Source organism: Bos grunniens, chromosome 8 (genome assembly GCF_055505025.1).
Source record: "Bos grunniens cultivar Pamir isolate PY7600 chromosome 8, Bosgru_T2T1.0, whole genome shotgun sequence".
Lineage (NCBI taxonomy): Eukaryota > Metazoa > Chordata > Mammalia > Artiodactyla > Bovidae > Bos > Bos grunniens.
The window spans coordinates 34,197,698-34,215,470 of NC_141172.1; the positions used below are offsets into that span (position 1 = coordinate 34,197,698).

General features: G+C 38.1%; 1 protein-coding gene and 1 pseudogene across 2 annotated transcripts in view; one reads left to right on the plus strand and one right to left on the minus strand.

The window, feature by feature from the left end:
• The window catches only part of PTPRD (protein tyrosine phosphatase receptor type D), a 2,533,682-nt gene that overhangs the window by 1,524,968 nt on the left and 990,941 nt on the right, over positions 1 to 17,773 (plus strand). The window lies entirely within an intron of this gene.
• On the minus strand, positions 9,613 to 10,630 carry LOC147366905 (large ribosomal subunit protein uL10 pseudogene; annotated as a pseudogene).

Here is a 17,773-nt window from a genome sequence, read left to right on the forward strand (position 1 = left end):
ACTTGTTTATGACATATTTCTTCCACTAGAATATAAATACCCATTAGGCAGAGTCTTCTCTGATACTTTCATTTTTGCATTTCCATTACCTAAACAAAGATTGAAAAATGGTATGTAATGAGTTAATATTTGTTGAATTAATTTTTGACAAAGTATACCAGAGAGGATTCTTATGACAAACCACAAAATTACAGAACTATAATTGATAGATGAGATGTTCAGCATAGCAGCTTTAAACAGGAATGGTTATTTTTGAAAGGTGATACATATTAATTAATTCAGAAAAAATTGCATATTTATTGTGAGCCAGACAGTATGCTAAGTACCAAGAACATGCTTTCATGAAGAAGTTACAATGTATTAAAAAGAAAAAAAAAAAAAACAACAACTATGCAGAGTCTTTACAAGGGTTACTTAAAAATGGAATATGCAATTATATATTCAGAATGGTTATGTTACACTATTGACTAAAGTTCATATTTTCTGTAAGAAGCTTTTGTAAAGTTCTGCAATCTGCATTGTCTGAAGTGGTTTCTTTCCTTTAGTATAGGAAAGAAATACTTTTGCTTCCCTTTATCTACAAGTAGATCCACTTCTTAGTAGCATGCCTTCTTGGGAAAATAATACTAATAATGAAAATTTGATGGTTCATTCTTTCTTGCTTCCACCCCTCAAATTGGCAATTAATAGACAGTGAAAGGCTTAAAGGGCCATACTGAGTCCAAAGTAGACAGACCTAGACACGTCCAGTGATTTTGGTGATGCTGTTACAAACTGAGTTCGATTATTTCCATTTCAGTGTCATGATTCTTACCCCTCCCTCCAGAAATACATACGTGCTCACGCACACAACCCCTTTGTTGTTTGATGTTTTTTTCCCCAGAAGTCCTTATCCACTCCCTCCATATTGTCACAGGTGGTCTCTAAAAATGAAAATCATTTATCCTCCTGGCAAAGACCAGTTCTTATTCTCATGCAAAGGTAAAATGTTCACTTTTATTGTCTCTTTCATTATGGCACATGTATCTAAATGGAATTAATAAAGTACCTACCACAGGTTTTCTTAGCTGATTGCTTACAAGTTTGAAAATGTTAATATTCAAGGACATTAAAACCAGAGTAAAAGAAATTAGATCCTTTCAAATAGGAGATATTTTAACGTGTGGTCCCATAAAATAAAATAAACATTCTAAAAAATGAAGCCTATAAACATCAGGAAGATGGATAACTTGACACCTCATTCTGCATATCTCTGTTTAATAATATTATATTTCATTTCCTGTGCTAAGAAAACAGCCATTACCCAAAGCAGCCATTCGTAAACAGGCCTTGTGAACAGATTGCATCCTTGTTGGTGGTATGATAATTGAAATAAGTTTTCCAGTCTTTTATGAGAAAATACCAGATGTATAAAATACCTATTAATCAACTCACTCACTTTTGCAAACATAAGTTTCAGTACTGATGGCTATTAAAGAATAAATTCTACATGGAAAAGAGTATTGTGAGAAAATACCAAAGAATTAGCTAAGTGATTCATCTTTGTGTTGCTTCTGAGTTACTCCTGACTGCAGTATGGGGCAGTATAATTATAGACCCCCTCAAGGACAGACTTGCAAACATCATGCCCAGTATTTCTCCACTTTTTGTTCTAAAGGAAAACAGGGAAAAGTTTTCCCTGTTTTGTCAGTAAGTACGTGAAAACTGTAGTCTGTCATCTAGTTTTATCCATGAGTCTACTCTATTCATTGACATTTCTGATATGTTTTCCTTTTCTATCATCTGTTGAAATTGTAATATTTAGGGTTAGCATGTCATAGTGCTATTAAACCACTTTTCAAATTCTAACAAGTCTTTTCAAATTCTAACAGCAACATCTTTGCACTATAATTTATGTCATCTTTTCTAATCCAAATAAAGAAACAAAAGAATTGGGAGAAAGGAAAAAAAAAAAGAAAAGAAAAGGTCATGGGAAAGAGCACAGGAAAGCTGGCCTAGAAATGAAATATTAAAATGACAAAAATTGTGCCCCAAAATGTGATTGTACATATTGGCATTTTTAGCTAAAACTGTCCAAAGCTATTTTTCCCCTCATGCAAGAGATGAAAGACGTTGCATTCCTAGAGGAAGAAATAGGTAGTTTTAGTACACATGATTTTCCTTTTCTGTTTGAATCATGGCTTTCAATATACTCCCTTACAGCCGTCTCTAGAGTCAAGACCATGTGCCTCAGCCTCATGTCCTTGATGTTCTCATATTTCAAGTTCAGGAATTTAGCTAATCGAGTCTGCTTTTATTCAGACTGGTGTTCTGGGTTAAACTACTGCTTTCTTTTAGCCTTTTTTCACTTTTGAGAGTCAAGAGGCAGATGACTTTTTCTACTTGCCTTATATCCATTTATAGCATTTATTTTAAAAAAATATAGTTTACAATGTCATTTATTTTTTTAATTAATTTTTTAAATTTTATTTTATTTTTAAACTTTACAATATTGTATTAGTTTTGCCAAATATCGAAATGAATCCGCCACAGGTATACATTTGTTCCCCATCCTGAACCCTCCACCCTCCTCCCTCCCCATACCATCCCTCTGGGTTGTCCCAGTGCACCAGACCCAAGCATCCAATATCGTGCATCGAACCTGGACTGGTGACTCGTTTCATATATGATATTATACATGTTTCAATGCCATTCTCCCAAATCTTCCCACCCTCTCCCTCTGTACAAGACAGCAAAAGAGACACTGATGTATAGAACAGTCTTACAATGTCATTTAAAGCTAGCTCAAGAAAATAATTTTTCTTGTTGAGTTCTCTTCTGGTATCCCTTCCATTCTCTGTCTGTTAAATTCTGAGTATTTAGGGTGAATATCAGGGGACCATTTATCACTTGAGGTCTTCTCTTTGAAAGTCGCTAAGGCATGGTCTAGCCAAAGCTAGGAGGTTGATGATGTTTTATCTTAAACTCTCTTCACGTCACTTTTCATAAGTTCATCTTTCCTAGACATTTTGTGACCTCTGACTGCCATCCTTTGGGACATGTGAAGGAGGGAGGAAGAAATTTTCTTCTACCCTTCTAGATTCTTCTGGTTGGTCTAAGAATTCAAGTGATGAGAGACAGATTAACAGCAGAAAATCAAACAAAAGTTAAATAACATGTAAACATGGGAGAGATGCAGAAAAATTAAATAACTCACCAAAATGGCGGGAACCCTCGCCTTCTCTGACTCTTTGTCTATCCAGTCAGTAATAACATCCAACCATCTTACCCTCTGTTGTCCCTTCTCCTCCTGCCTTCAACCTCTCCCAGCATTAGGATCTCTTCCAGTGAGTCAGTTCTTCACATCGGGTGGCCAAAGTATTGGAGTTTCAGCTTAGCATCAGTCCTTCCAATGAATATTCAGGACTGATTTCCTTCAGCTTAAGTACTGCCTTTTTAACCTCACCTTAACTACAGCCTTTAGCTCAAGATAATACAAAATATTGGGGGGTTGGAACCTAAAAGGGGAGGAAGGAAATTGACATGGAAATGGAAAAGCAAAAGTTTCCTAAATGAATGTTTGCTGAACCTTGCAGAGACAATAGGATTTAGAAAGGAATTTTAATAGAGTCTGCTAGTTGCTGCCTGCCACACCTAGTTTATATTTTGGGGGCTCCAAAATCACTGCAGATGGTGACTGCAGCCATGAAATTAAAAGATGCTTGCTTCTTGGAAGAAAAGTTATGACCAGCATAGACAGCATATTAAAAAGCAGAGACATTACTTTACCAACAAAGGTCTATCTAGTAAAAGCTATGGTTTTTCCAGTAGTCATGTATGGATGTGAGAGGTGGACTATAAAAAAAAGCTGAGCACTTGAAGAATTGATGCTTTTGAACTGTGGTGTTGGAGAAGACTCTTGAGAGTCCCTTGGATTTCAAGGAGATCCAACCAGTCCATTCTAAAAGAAATCAGTCCTGAATATTCAGGGCTGATGCTGAAGCTTAAACTCTAATACTTTGGCCACCTGATGCAGAGAACTGACTCATCTGAAAATATCCTGATGCTGGGAAAGATTGAAGGCAGGAGGAGAAGGGGATGACACAGGATGAGGTGGTTGGATGGCATCACTGACTGGATGGACATGAGTTTGAGTAAGCTCTGGGAGTTGGTGATGGACAGGGAAGCCTGGTGTGCTGCAATCCACAGGGTCACAAAGGGTCGTACACGACTGAGTGACTGAACTGAACTGAACACCTAGTTCATTTTGTACTTTTGTAGTGAGAGCTCCTGCACTGAAACAGGTCCTCTATCTATATTCTTAAGTCAGTTAGGGGAAAGGTCAATGTTTCTTTGAAAGTCCTTGGGCCTTGATTGTTTTCAGCTCAAAATATTCCCAAGGAAATATTTTAGAGTGGCAAGTTTTACTCCATAGACATTATATTCACAGATCTCTAGATCCTAAAAGTGCATTACTATACCGTCCTCTATACCTTTTTTTCTCCTTGCCACCTGTTCTAAACTTACTATTTCTAAGCACTTGGTGCTTATTGGTGATAATCATATAGAGTTTATATAACGTGACTCAGAGGGAGGCACTAAAGGCAGAACCATTAAGTTTCCAAAAAACCTTATAATGAAGGTTTTTTTCATTACTTTCCTAAGGATGTTAAAGGTTATGCATTGTTCAGTGAGATACTTGAGGTGGATTTCTTTCAGTTTGGTTACTTAAGGTAGTCATCTACTTCAGATCAGATTAACTCAATATGTGATCCAATATTTCCATTTAAACTTCCATTTTTTTTGAGGCTTCTCACTTATATATGCAGCTACATTCATTGAGTGAGGGGGGGAAAAGTCAGGGGCAAAATAAAGGCAAAGAATCTCTAGAAAATTGTTGTCAAGTTCCAGATCTTGAAATCATTAGTCAAACATATATTTTTTTAATTTTTTTATTCTATTTTGGCATGCATGGGTATGCTAAGTCACTTCAGTTGTATCCAAGCTTGTGTGACCCTGTGTGCTGTAGCCTGTCAGGCTCCTCTGTCCATGGGATTCTCCAGGTGAGAATACTGGAGTGGGTTGCCAGGCCCTCCTCCAGGGGATCTTCCTGACCCAGGGATTGAACCTGCATCTCTAACGTCTCCTGTATTAGCAGGCAAGTTCTTTACAGCTAGCACCAGGAAGTCTAATTGATTAAAAATGTTGTGATAGTTTCAAGAGTACTGTCAAAGAACTTTCACCAAGTCATTTTCATCTCCCTAGTCCTCAAGTGTCCTCTTGCAATCAGTGTAGAATTTTTAACAGTTCAGCGCTTGAGATTAAGTAAGAAAGCCACAAAATCCTTGAAAATCAAGGATTTTAGAATCATCTAGTGAAAATAGATGGAACTTAACTAAATGGTCCTTTCTCATACTCACCACAGGAGATTCTAAAAAGCTTTCCCTAACCGTTGAGAATCACTCTTATGATTAACAAAGTTCATAAACTTTTTGGAAAATGGGACATTTTGAAAAATTATGTAGTGACTTATATTCTCCATCTCCAAAGAAATTAATTCATGCACCAAAAATTGGAAACATTTTTAAAATTCATAGATACTCCTCCCCTGAGGTGTCGGCACTTCTAATGGTCTGATTACAGTATATCTGGTTGAGACTGCTGCTGTATAATATAAAACCATTACTTACAGCCATAGGTTTTATTGTTACTCTGCCGTTGTACAATCATTGACAGTTTGTTAAGAAACATTTTGGAAAAGGTGAGTTAGAAATCCCCAAATTATGCTTATTGACTATTAAAATGCTTAAATTATCATATTTTCAATATAATTCTGACCTCTTAATGCTATTCAAATATAAGCTATTATTACTGATTTTAAAATATGACATCACTGCAACCTGAGGCTTAACAGCTTTTGCAAAAAACAGCATCCTCAACTGCTGATATTTGTCTTCTTTTTTAATAGGAGCCTGCAATGAATTAAATGAAAAACTAACCAGAACAGCAATACTGATTACTAACCATAATAGCCAGCTTCAAATGTGTATCCTGGGGTTTCAGATGATGTCATAAACTGCTACTGCAAATTTAATAGTATTGTTGCCTGGAAGCTAAGCTATTATAGTATGTTTAATTTCACTAAGATGTAAATTACATGCTTCAGCCTTGAGTAGTAGTATTGGCTACTGTCATTTTCAGTTCTTATTTTTGCAGCTGTCAGGCATTGTAATGTTTATGGCTGTTTTGTTTATCTAGTAGCCTGTTGTAGCTATTATTTTAAAGATATATACATAAATATGCATGTTATATATAGAAGTTAAAAATATATATTAATTTGCTCATACTCTGCATTACTCTTTAGCTTCTTTCATAACCACTATTGCTAAAAGTCATTATTTTAAGAGTGAGAATAAATGCTCCTATACTAGTATTGCATGTGCTTTTTTTCATAATAGAGTCCCTATTTCAAAGAGGATCAGTTCAGAAAAACTCTTCTTTAGACTGCCTGTCCTGAATGTCCCCACTAATATGGATAAACTTCACAACTTCTTTTCCCTGGCCCAGAGATTATTAAATATTATGTATAAAAATCTTATTTTTTAATCTTTCTATCACTCTTAAAATTAAGGTGCGATTGATTTAATGAATATAAGCTTGGGCTTGAAAGAAATGAAAACCAGACCTTCATTCCCCAAATTATATCTCATACAGTTTATATAACTACCATAGTCTCAATATGTAAAATGGAAATGTGATTATATATTATCTATAATTTCCTGGCCATATAAAGAAATTGCATTTATTTTCTTTCTTCTCCTCAGATTTCTCCATAGTACCTGGAATCCTTTACAAAATCACATAACTCCTCTAGAGTTTTATTTTTGACCCACTCAAAGAGATTTTACCAGGGCATCTCCAGGTGTCCTTTTCTTTTATCCAGCTAAACTTTTAATATGACAACATATGGCCCACAATTGAGATATCAATAAATCTCTTTAGGATATTTTATATACATTCAATACATTATAAGGGAGAGAGAGAGACTGACAGAGGATGAATTGAATTGAGTTATCTTGGAGAGTTGGGGCAAAAGTAAGGAGCTTTGTTTGTTCTTGGGATGGTAAATAAAACAACTTGATCCTGAAAGGGAAATAAATATGGTAGACCTACTGAATGTAGAAGTCTACAAAAGTTAGACAAAAAGAAATTTGAGGATTTATCTTATAAATGGAGAAGCAGTTTGGTCTTCTGTATTAAGGTTCTCCCTTTGTAGGAGGACAGGGAAATTGTCAATTTCATGTATGGGGATGGAATTTGATAGTGTAATTTTATCCATCTTTGGGATTCTTGGAATTAATCAGGACGTTGTTATTTCCCTTACAATGCCTTAAAATAGAAGAACCTAGACTGGAACACAGGACATCTGGGTTCTAGTCTCAGGACTGTCAGTCATTGGTTGAAACGTTTTTGCAAGTCATTTTCATTCTCATTCTCTTGAGAAAAATGATGAATTTTTATAAGGTCAGTGTTTGGAATTAGATTAGAAGAACATGAATCACTTAGGCAAGAATGTTAGAATCATCTGCAGAAAAAAATAAAATAGAAAAGAAGAAAAAAGGAAAAGAACAAAGGTAAGAGCCTGAATGCAGATATTCTCAGAAGAGAAAGTGAGAGATGAATGTGAGGGAAGTGAGAGGGGGAATAATATGATTTGGGATATATTTTCAAGGGGTATTTCAGTTGTATTTTTTCAGTGATGGAGTCTGAAAGTCTTGAGATCTTTATAATTTCAAAGGCTGGCAATGTTATTCTCACTCTTTTTTGTGGTCTTAGAACCAAGCAGCAAGGGACTTGGATTCAGCAAGGGAGTTGGATTTTAGTCTTTGGTTTTATGATTTATTTCCAGAATCACTGGGCACAAGTTGCCTTTCTTCTAATTTTTTCTCACTGTCAACAATGAAGATATTAACTGGGTGAAGTCTGAGATTCCTTCCTACTGTTGTGTTTTTAATTTCTTTATTTTTTAATTGAAGGACAGTTGCTTTACAGAATTGTGTTGGTTTCTGCCAAATATCAACATGAATCAGTCATCAGATCAGATCAGATCAGATCAGTGGCTCAGTCGTGTCCGACTCTTTGTGACCCCATGAATCGCAGCACGCCAGGCCTCCCTGTCCATCACCAACTCCCAGAGTTCACTCAGACTCACGTCCATCGAGTTAGGGATGCCATCCAGCCATCTCATCCTCTGTCATCCCCTTCTCCTCCTGCCCCCAATCCCTCCCAGCATCAGAGTCTTTTCCAGGGAGTCAACTCTTCGCATGAGGTGGCCAAAGTACTGGAGCTTCAGCTTTAGCATTGTTCCTTCCAAAGAAATCCCAGGGCTGATCTCCTTCAGAATGGACTGGTTGGATCTCCTTGCAGTCCAAGGGACTCTCAAGAGTCTTCTCCAACACCACAGTTCAAAAGCACCAATTCTTCGGCGCTCAGCCTTCTTCACAGTCCAACTCTCACATCCATACATGACCACAGGAAAAACCATAGCCTTGACTAGACGAACCTTTGTTGGCAAAGTAATGTCTCTGCTTTTCAATATGCTATCTAGGTTGGTCATAACTTTCCTTCCAAGGAGTATCTTTTAATTTCATGGCTACAGTCACCATCTGTAGTGATTTTGGAGCCCAGAAAAATAAAGTCTGACACTGTTTCCACTGTTTACCCATCTATTTCCCATGAAGTGATGGGACCGGATGCCATGATCTTCGTTTTCTGAATGTTGAGCTTTAAGCCAACTTTTTCACTCTCCACTTTCACTTTCATCAAGAGGCTTTTGAGTTCCTCTTCACTTTATGCCATAAGGGTGATGTCATCTGCATATCTGAGGTTATTGATATTTCTCCCGGCAATCTTGATTCCAGCTTCTGTTTATTCCAGTCCAGTGTTTCTCATGATGTACTCTGCATATAAGTTAAATAAACAGGGTGACAATATACACCCTTGACGAACTCCTTTTCGTATTTGGAACCAGTCTGCTGTTCCATGTCCAGTTCTAACTGTTGCTTCCTGACCTGCATACAAATTTCTCAAGAGGCAGATCAGGTGGTCTGGTATTCCCATCTCTTTCAGAATTTTCCACAGTTTATTGTGATTTACGTAGTCAAAGGCCTTGGCATAGTCAATAAAGCAGAAAAAATGTTTTACTGGAACTCTCTTGCTTTTTCTATGATCCAGCAGATGTTGGCAATTTGATCTCTGGTTCCTCTGCCTTTTCTAAAAGCAGCTTGAACATCAGGAAATTCACGGTTCACATATTGCTGAAGCCTGGCTTGGAGAATTTTGAGCATTACTTTACTAGCGTGTGAGATGAGTGCAATTGGTATACATATATCCCCTTCCTCTTGAACCTCCATCCCACCTCCCTCCCCATTCCACCCCTCTAGGTTGTTACAGAGCCCCAGTTTGAGTTCCCTGAGTCATACAGCAAATTCCCACTGGCTATCTAGTTTACATGTGGTAATGTAAGTTTCCATGTTTTAAAGTTCAAGGCAGTTGTGTTCTTGCCTTGAGGGACTTTGCTCCTGGCAAGAACCTTTTTAAGGCTCAGCAGTTTATTTTATTTATTATTTATTTTAAGATAAGTAAGCCTTTATTTTCTCATTTCACAAATAATGCTGGCCAGGTTGGCTGCTTTTTGGTGATTAGTCAAAGAGACCAAATCCCATATCCTCGTCCGACTCCTCCGACACTTCCTTTGCTTCAACCTTGGCCGGGGTTGCGGTGGTGGCAGCAGCCACAAATGCAGATGGATCAGCCAAGAAGGCCTTGACCTTTTCAGCAAGTGGGAAGGTGTAATCAGTCTCCACAGACAAAGCCAGGACCCACTTGTACCCATTGATGATAGAATGGGGTACAGATGCAACAGTCAGGTAACCAATCTGCAGGCATAGGCTGGGAACATTGCGGACACCCTCCAGGAAGCGGGAATGCAGAGTTTCCTCTGTGGTGTCAAGCACTGCAGGGTTGTAGATGCTCCCATTGTCAAACACTTGCTGGATGACCAGCCTGAAGGAGAAGGGGGAGATATTCAGCATGTTCAGCAGCGTGGCTTCGCTGGCGCCCACCTTGTCTCCGGTCTTAATCAGCTGCACATTGCTCAGGATTCAATGGTGCCCCTGGAGATCTTAGTGGTAATGCCTACAGCCTGGAAGAAGGAGGTCTAGTTGGGCCCCAGACCAGCGTTCTGGGCCAGCACAGTGACTTCACATGGCACTATGGCACCAGCACAGGCGACAGCTGGCATCTTGTTGGCCAGCAGTATGTCCCTGATCTCAGTGAGGTCCTCCTTGGTGAACACGAAGTCCACGTTCCCCCAGATGTAAGGCAACAGTTTCTCCAAAGCTGGGTTGTTTTCCAGATGCCCTCGGATTGCCTTGTGCATCATCGTGTTCTTGCCCATCAGCACCATAGCCTTCCCGCGGAGGGACATGCGGATCTGCTGCATCTGCTTGTAGCCCATGTTGTCTGCTTAAAGAAGCATTTTGGATAATCATCCAGAAGTTGGATGATCTTAAGGAAGTAGCTGGACTTCCAGGTTGCCCCGTCTTCCCTGGGCATCATGGCGGTGTGTCAGGGATTGCCATGCAGGGTTTAAAGATGGTGTCACTCACACGAGGACGCGTGGGGAGAGAGAGGCTCAGCAGTTTAAAGACTAAAGTCATTGACCCACCTTCCTGGAAGCTTAGGTACAGAGGTCATTGAAACAGAGGTTTGGTCTAGCTCTCTGAAGCATGGAGTCAAATAGAAGACTGCAGACCAACAGAGAAAGTTTGGGCCAGATAAGCAGGGTGTTAGTTTTTCTAACAAATCACAGCAGGATCTTCTATGACCCACCTCCCAGAATATTGAAAATAAAACCAAAAATAAACAAATGGGACCTAATTAAACTTAAAAGCTTCTGCACAACAAAGGAAACTATAAGCAAGGTGAAAAGATAGCCTTCAGAATGGGAGAAAATAATAGCAAATGAAGCAACGGACAAAGAACTAATCTCAAAAATATATAAGCAACTCCTGCAGCTCAATTCCAGAAAAATAAACGACCCAATCAAAAAATGGGCCAAAGAACTAAACAGACATTTCTCCAAAGAAGACATACAGATGGCTAACAAACACATGAAAAGATGCTCAACATCAGTCATCAGAGAAATGCAAATCAAAACCACAATGAGGTACCATTTCACACCAGTCAGAATGGCTGCGATGCAAAAGTCTACAAGCAATAAATGCTGGAAAGGATGTGGAGAAAAGGGAACCCTCTTACACTGTTGGTGGGAATGCAAACTAATACAGCCACTATGGAGAACAGTGTGGAGATTCCTTAAAAAACTGGAAATAGAAGTGCCTTATGACCCAGCAATCCCACTACTGGGCATACACACCGAGGAAACCAGAATTGAAAGAGACACATGTACCCCAATGTTCATCACAGCACTGTTTATAATAGCCAGGACATGGAAGCAACCTGGATTTCCATCAGCAGGTGAATGGATAAGAAATCGGTGGTACATATACACAATGGAGTATTACTCAGCCATTAAAAAGAATACATTTGAATCAGTTCTAATGAGGTGGATGAAACTGGAGCCTATTATACAGAGTGAAGTAAGCCAGAAAGAAAAATACCAATACAGTATACTAACGCATATATATGGAATTTAGAAAGATGGTAACAATAACCCTGTATTCAAGACAGCAAAAGAGACACTGATGTATAGAACAGTCTTTTGGGCTCTGTGGGAGAGGGAGAGGGTGGGATGATTTGGGAGAATGGCATCAAAACATGTATAATATCCAGGTTTGATGCCTGATACAGGATGCTTGGGGCTGGTGCACTGGGATGACCAGAGGGATGGTATGCGGAGGGAGGTGGGAGCGGGGTTCAGGATGGGGAACACATGTACACCCGTGGCGGATTCATGTTGATGTATGGCAAAGCCGCTACAATATTGTAGTAAACACACACACACACACACACACACACACAATAAAGCAAAGTGCAATTAAAAAAAAAAAAAAGACCTTTAATAGCAGACTGAACTATTTTCTAGAAATAGTCTACCTTCTGCCCAAAGCAATAGCTTTCACTGTAGAGTAAATATGTATGTCTCATTACTCACATGGGTAACACCTTTAAATGTTAATTTAGCAAAATATTTTGAGCACGTCTTTCATAAGCCAAGGATTGTTCTAGGTACAGGGTTTATAGTCAGGAGCAATTGAACAAAGTCTATGCCCTCATGGCTATTTTTCTTCTAATAGTAGACAACTGGCTTACATTTTACCATCATGTTTCCCCTATTACAAACCTGTAACTTGGTGGTGGTTTACAATGTTTTTCAGTATTCGTGCCAGACTAATTATTATTTGTGCCAGCCTAATTCCCTTCAGACTAATTATCCTGCATTCTCTTTATAAACCTATCAGTGCTAGGAGAATATGGTCCAACCACTCCTTTTATATGACCGCTTGCAAGACAGGAGAGATAGTTGTCTCATGTTACATACCTTCTCTTTGTTAGAATCACATTGTGAGTTTTCAGAGCCAGTGAGATCACTTTCAGGTTGGATCACTGTCATTTTATTGAAAATAGATAGTAATCCTTTGGATATACAAAGATATTTTCATTATCCTTACCTCTCTTCAGTTGAGTTTATAAGTAGGCATTAAAAATTGAGTATTTTCTGGTCAGCTTAAAAGGCAAATGGCTTTTAAGAAAAATGATTGATATAGATGAAGTCAGCAAACTGAGATCAAAATTTAAACAAAATCATCATTGTAATCAAAGCAAATACAGTTGTATTCTCCTTGAAAACTGAAAAGCAAATGAATGCTCCAATGGCACTGAACTATAGATGTTCATTGTTTTTCTCCCATGTCTGTTTGCATACAGCAAAATCTCGTCTATATTTGACTTGAGCTCTGTTTATTTATTGTGCTTAGTGCAGTTGTTAGTTACCTCCTTGAATTTTCTTCTTTATGGAGCCAGGAAAGCTTATATATATCATGGAAGCATCAGAAAGAGATCTCTGTCAGAGTTTTACAACCAGTTTCTAAGTAATGAATATTGTATAGTAGATATAAAACAGCAATAAATCAGAAACATTCTAACAGCCATGGAAAGTGGAGATATTATATTGTTGAGAATATTTGGTAGCTGCAGAGTCTACAGATAGAGGAATTCAAATTTAGGACCTGTATACATGAACGAAGAGTGAACGGTGTAAGAGTGTGCAGGTTTTATAAGACTGTTATAAAAAGAAGTGAATTATTTTCAAATGTTTGTATGCCTCTTCCATTGAGATTTATCCAACAAGAAACATGTGCTGATATTTCTCCTAAATCACTTCTAAGACTTCCAGATGTTCATCATGAATGTTATTGAAACCAACTCCAAATACTCTTCATCTTTGAGATTCTATCCTTTCACTATCGAAAGTTATATAAACTGACAGATAATTCAGAAATGAAAAAGAATCTTCCATTTGGCCATCCTTACATGTTAAAAATATATCTATCTACAAATAATTCAATTTATTATAAATAGAACTGCAATACTTTGTTAGGTAGCAAACAAAAAGACAGAAAATAAGCAAACAAAAAGCAGCAATACAGAGTTCCTCACTAAATGAATTTATTTCTACAACCAATCTCATTTCTTTTGTTCAAAGTCACCAAATTTGTGCTAATTTGTTTTGGCAGTCCTGAAAAACAAGTATAGCATGAATTCTATCAATCACTGAACCTCAGTACAACTAAGACCATTTCACTAAAAGGAAAGAGAACTATTAAGATTGCAGTTCCTCATTCAGAATTATTCAAATAATTTCTTATTGCTTCGGCATAAATTGGAATTTACTCCAGTAGACTGTAAACCCAAATGAAATTTCAAACATATCAAAAACCACTCAAACTGAAGCAGTTTGAGAGGGATTTAAGTAAGGAAATAAATAAGGGTATATACCTACCCTTTTTTTCCCCCAAAACACATGCAATCAAGCTCAAAAATATGATCCATTAAAATAGATAATGAATGTGAAATTTGTGTGTAACTAATTTTAGTAAGAGTAATTATTGTGTATTAATGAATAAAATAACATTTCATCAATAATTCCCAGACTCAATGTTGGCAACTTAGAATTTTAAAAAGTAGTCAATGAAGAAGATTTAAATTTTCAATTAAAATGTGAAAGCTTATACTGAAAGCTCACAGAAGTCATAGATACCTTAGATCCTTAGGGGAAAAATCAAATGTCATGTCTTTGACTCTCTGAGAGCATTTGTCCTGGGAGAAAGCACATCTAAATACCAATAAGTGAGTATGTACTTCAAAAATTAAAACAAGTATGAGTTCTCAGATGTTGCAGCTGGACATTCCTGAAACTCTCTTGGCCTTACTTTGCAAATTTTGTGATAGTTCTTTTTAGAAATTTCAAAGTTCTTTTACTTTTCTTCTATTCCCTAAATCTGGTCTTATTTGATAGGCATATTGTTCCAAATATTCTTATTTTTGTGGAATGTTTTTAAATTTAATTTCCAAATGATTTTCAGATTTGTTTTTATGCCCTTCTTTTTTTTAATGATAGGGCCCCTAAGAAGCAAGGACTCCCATAGCAAAATTAGCTGCTAAGATAAAAGTGAAAGTGAAGTCGCTCAGTCATGTCCAACCCTTTGTGACCCCATGGACTGTAGTCTACCAGGCTCCTCTGTCCATAAGTAGAGGGTGAATGGCATTGTACAGCTTGTGAAGGCAACAGACAAGTTAGATTAATGGTTTCTCGTGAAGACATTCTCTATAGAACATTGTATTTCATTGGGGAAAAGAAGACAATGAAATAGCATCAAAGTGGCTCTAGTCATGGTTGAGACTGTAGCAACATCTAGATCTGAGGTATTCCAAAGACGTGATAAACAATATTTCTGGAGAAGTCTCTCAAACTATCTATTTTTAAAAACACTTTATCCAACAATTACTTTTTGAGCATTTAAAATGTATGCAGTACCCTATTATTCTTTTTCTTGAGATGTAGATGAATAAGGCACCCTTCTTACCTCAAAGAGCTCAGCCCTGTGTGGAGGAAGACAAGAAAAATAAATATAGCAATATGGTGTGAGAAAATCTATAACAACAGAATACTCAAGACATAATATTTTCCCAAAAGAAAATGCATTCACCCACTGTTTAGTTCACAGAGAAACAGGTCCTCAAGTTAGCTCTTGAAAATTAATAGAGGCCATTCTATAAAGAAGGCTGAGGGCCGAAGAATTGATGCTTTTGAACTGTGGTGTTGGAGAAGACTCTTGAGAATCCCTTGGACTGCAAGGAGATCCAACCAGTCCATCCTAAAGGAGATCAGTCCTGGGTATTCATTGGAGGGACTGATGTTGAAGCTGAAACTCCAATACTTTGGCCACCTGATGCAAAGAGCTGACTCATTTGAAAAGACCCTGATGCTGGGAAAGATTGAGGGCAGGAGGAGAAGGGGACGACAGAGGATGAAATGGTTGGATGGCATCACCAACTCTATGGACATGGGTTTGGGTAGACTCCGGGAGTTGGTGATGGACATGGAGGCCTGGCGTGCTGCTATTCATAGGGTTGCAAAGAGTCGGACACGACTGAGCGATTGATTCTGAACTGAATCACGAACTGAACTGAACTGATTCTCAAAATGAAGAAGGAAGAAAAAGAGTTACCATAAAGCAGGAATAGTGTGGGGCTTCCCCAGTGGCTCAGAGTAAAGAATCTGCCTGCAATGCAGGAGTCATAGGAGATGCATGTTCGATCTCTGGATCAGGAAGATGCTCTGGAGGAGGACATGGCAACCCACTCCAATATACTTACCAGACAGAGGAGCCTGGTGGGCTACAGTCCGTAGTTTTGCAAAGAGTCAGACACAACTGAAGTGACCTAGCACACACACACAGTAATAGCATACATCAAACCATAGAGCTGTGAAATTGCTAGCAAGTAGCTGTTCACACCTGGGGATGTGTAAACATGTATTAGGATGGGGGGCAGATATTGCTAGGAAAGTAGGCAAAAGTCAAGCCACGAGAGAACTTTACACCATGGAAAAAATGTTTTTACCTTGTGGGTAATAGGGAGTCACTGGGGGGTCCTTTTACATGCTACTAGATTCAGGTGTTCATCCCTCTCAGGGAAATGCTCAGTGGGCTTCCTGATATGGATCTGAAATGGAATCATAACCCTGGAATCCATGATTGGCAACATCCCTGTTTCAGGGCTCCACATCTCAGCCCTCAACCCCAAATCTGGCACTTCGACCTCCTGATCCTGAATTTCTTCCTTTTCCTATCACAAATACTATATGAGATGAAATAGGATATCAGAGGTCTTTAGACATGGTGAGGCAATAGAGGAGATCAATTTCAGTGCTGTTCACTCTTAAATTGATCCTCACTTCCTGAACAGGAAGGCTGAGTTCTCTCTTGTTTTCCTGAGTTGGAATTGATATGTGATCCAAAAATAAAAATCAGTGACTTAGATAGATGGATAGACAGACTTTTTTACAAGGCTGCTGCATCAGAATGCACTGGATGATGATCATTTGGGGACTTGCTTTATTGCCAATTATGTGTTTGTTGTTGTTATTGTTAATGTTGCTTTTGCTTTTTTTTTTTTTTTTTTTAAGTTTTGGGTGTGTGTGTGCATGCTCTCAGTCATGTCTGACTTGTTGAGATCCCACGAACTGTAGCCTGCCAGGCAACTCTCTCCATGGGATTTTCCAGGCATCACATTTCCCTAAATGAGGAATTCCCAAATCCCAGAGGTTCGTGAGCCAACCCAAGAGACAGGCCTTATTTTCTGATTTTGAAATGCAAATCATGTTACCAGCTCAGTGCATATTAGACTTTAAATAAACTCAAGAAAAATGAATATCATGTCTCCACCTGCTGTTTGAAGAGACACTGGGTCATGTATGTTAACCTTCAGTCAGTTGGGAGTATTTGTTAAAATCTGGAAGTTGAGAAACATGATTCATGGCAGAGGGTTTGCATTCCTCATCTGACCTAATTATAGCCGCTTGTGGTCAAAATGGCTGAGTTATACCCTCTGAGAGATTTACTGGGCTAAATAAGGTTGGATAGGTATTAGTATTTATATGCAAACCATTCAAGCAACACATACACCCCTTCACAGGTGAGGTGTTCTTACTTTTGGGTCAGAAAGCTCTATTAGCACTAATATGTGATGGGTGAAAACAACCCTCCAGGGAAGAGACAAATATGAAGATACACATGCACACACTTTTGACCAATGCCCTAGAGCTTTCTGTAATTGTAAGGCTGTCAACTTAGCACTGTGACCATGTATTGCAGAATCTGTTTATACAGCTGTTAACAGTGTGCTCGGGAGTTCTTCTGAGAAGAGGCAAGTTGCAAGGCATGCAGGTTTTTGCCTTTATTGGTCATGATAAAAATGATTTCACTTAACTGAACTATAGTTGTTCAAATAATACTTAAAGTGAATATAGAACATTTAGACTTTTTTTCATGTTTTGCTCAATTTCTGCCTATTTGTTTATCCATTTTTATTGAGACAAAAAGTGCTTTAAATGCATAAGAACTATAATTCAATTACCTGAGACTATGGAGTTTAAAAGAATATTTGATCCTTTCTGATGATGCTCCTAGTTCATTCCTTTACCCTAAGAAGTTCTGTGTAAATTCATGACCTTCAAACAAAAAATGCAACAGAGGGCTCTTTGAAT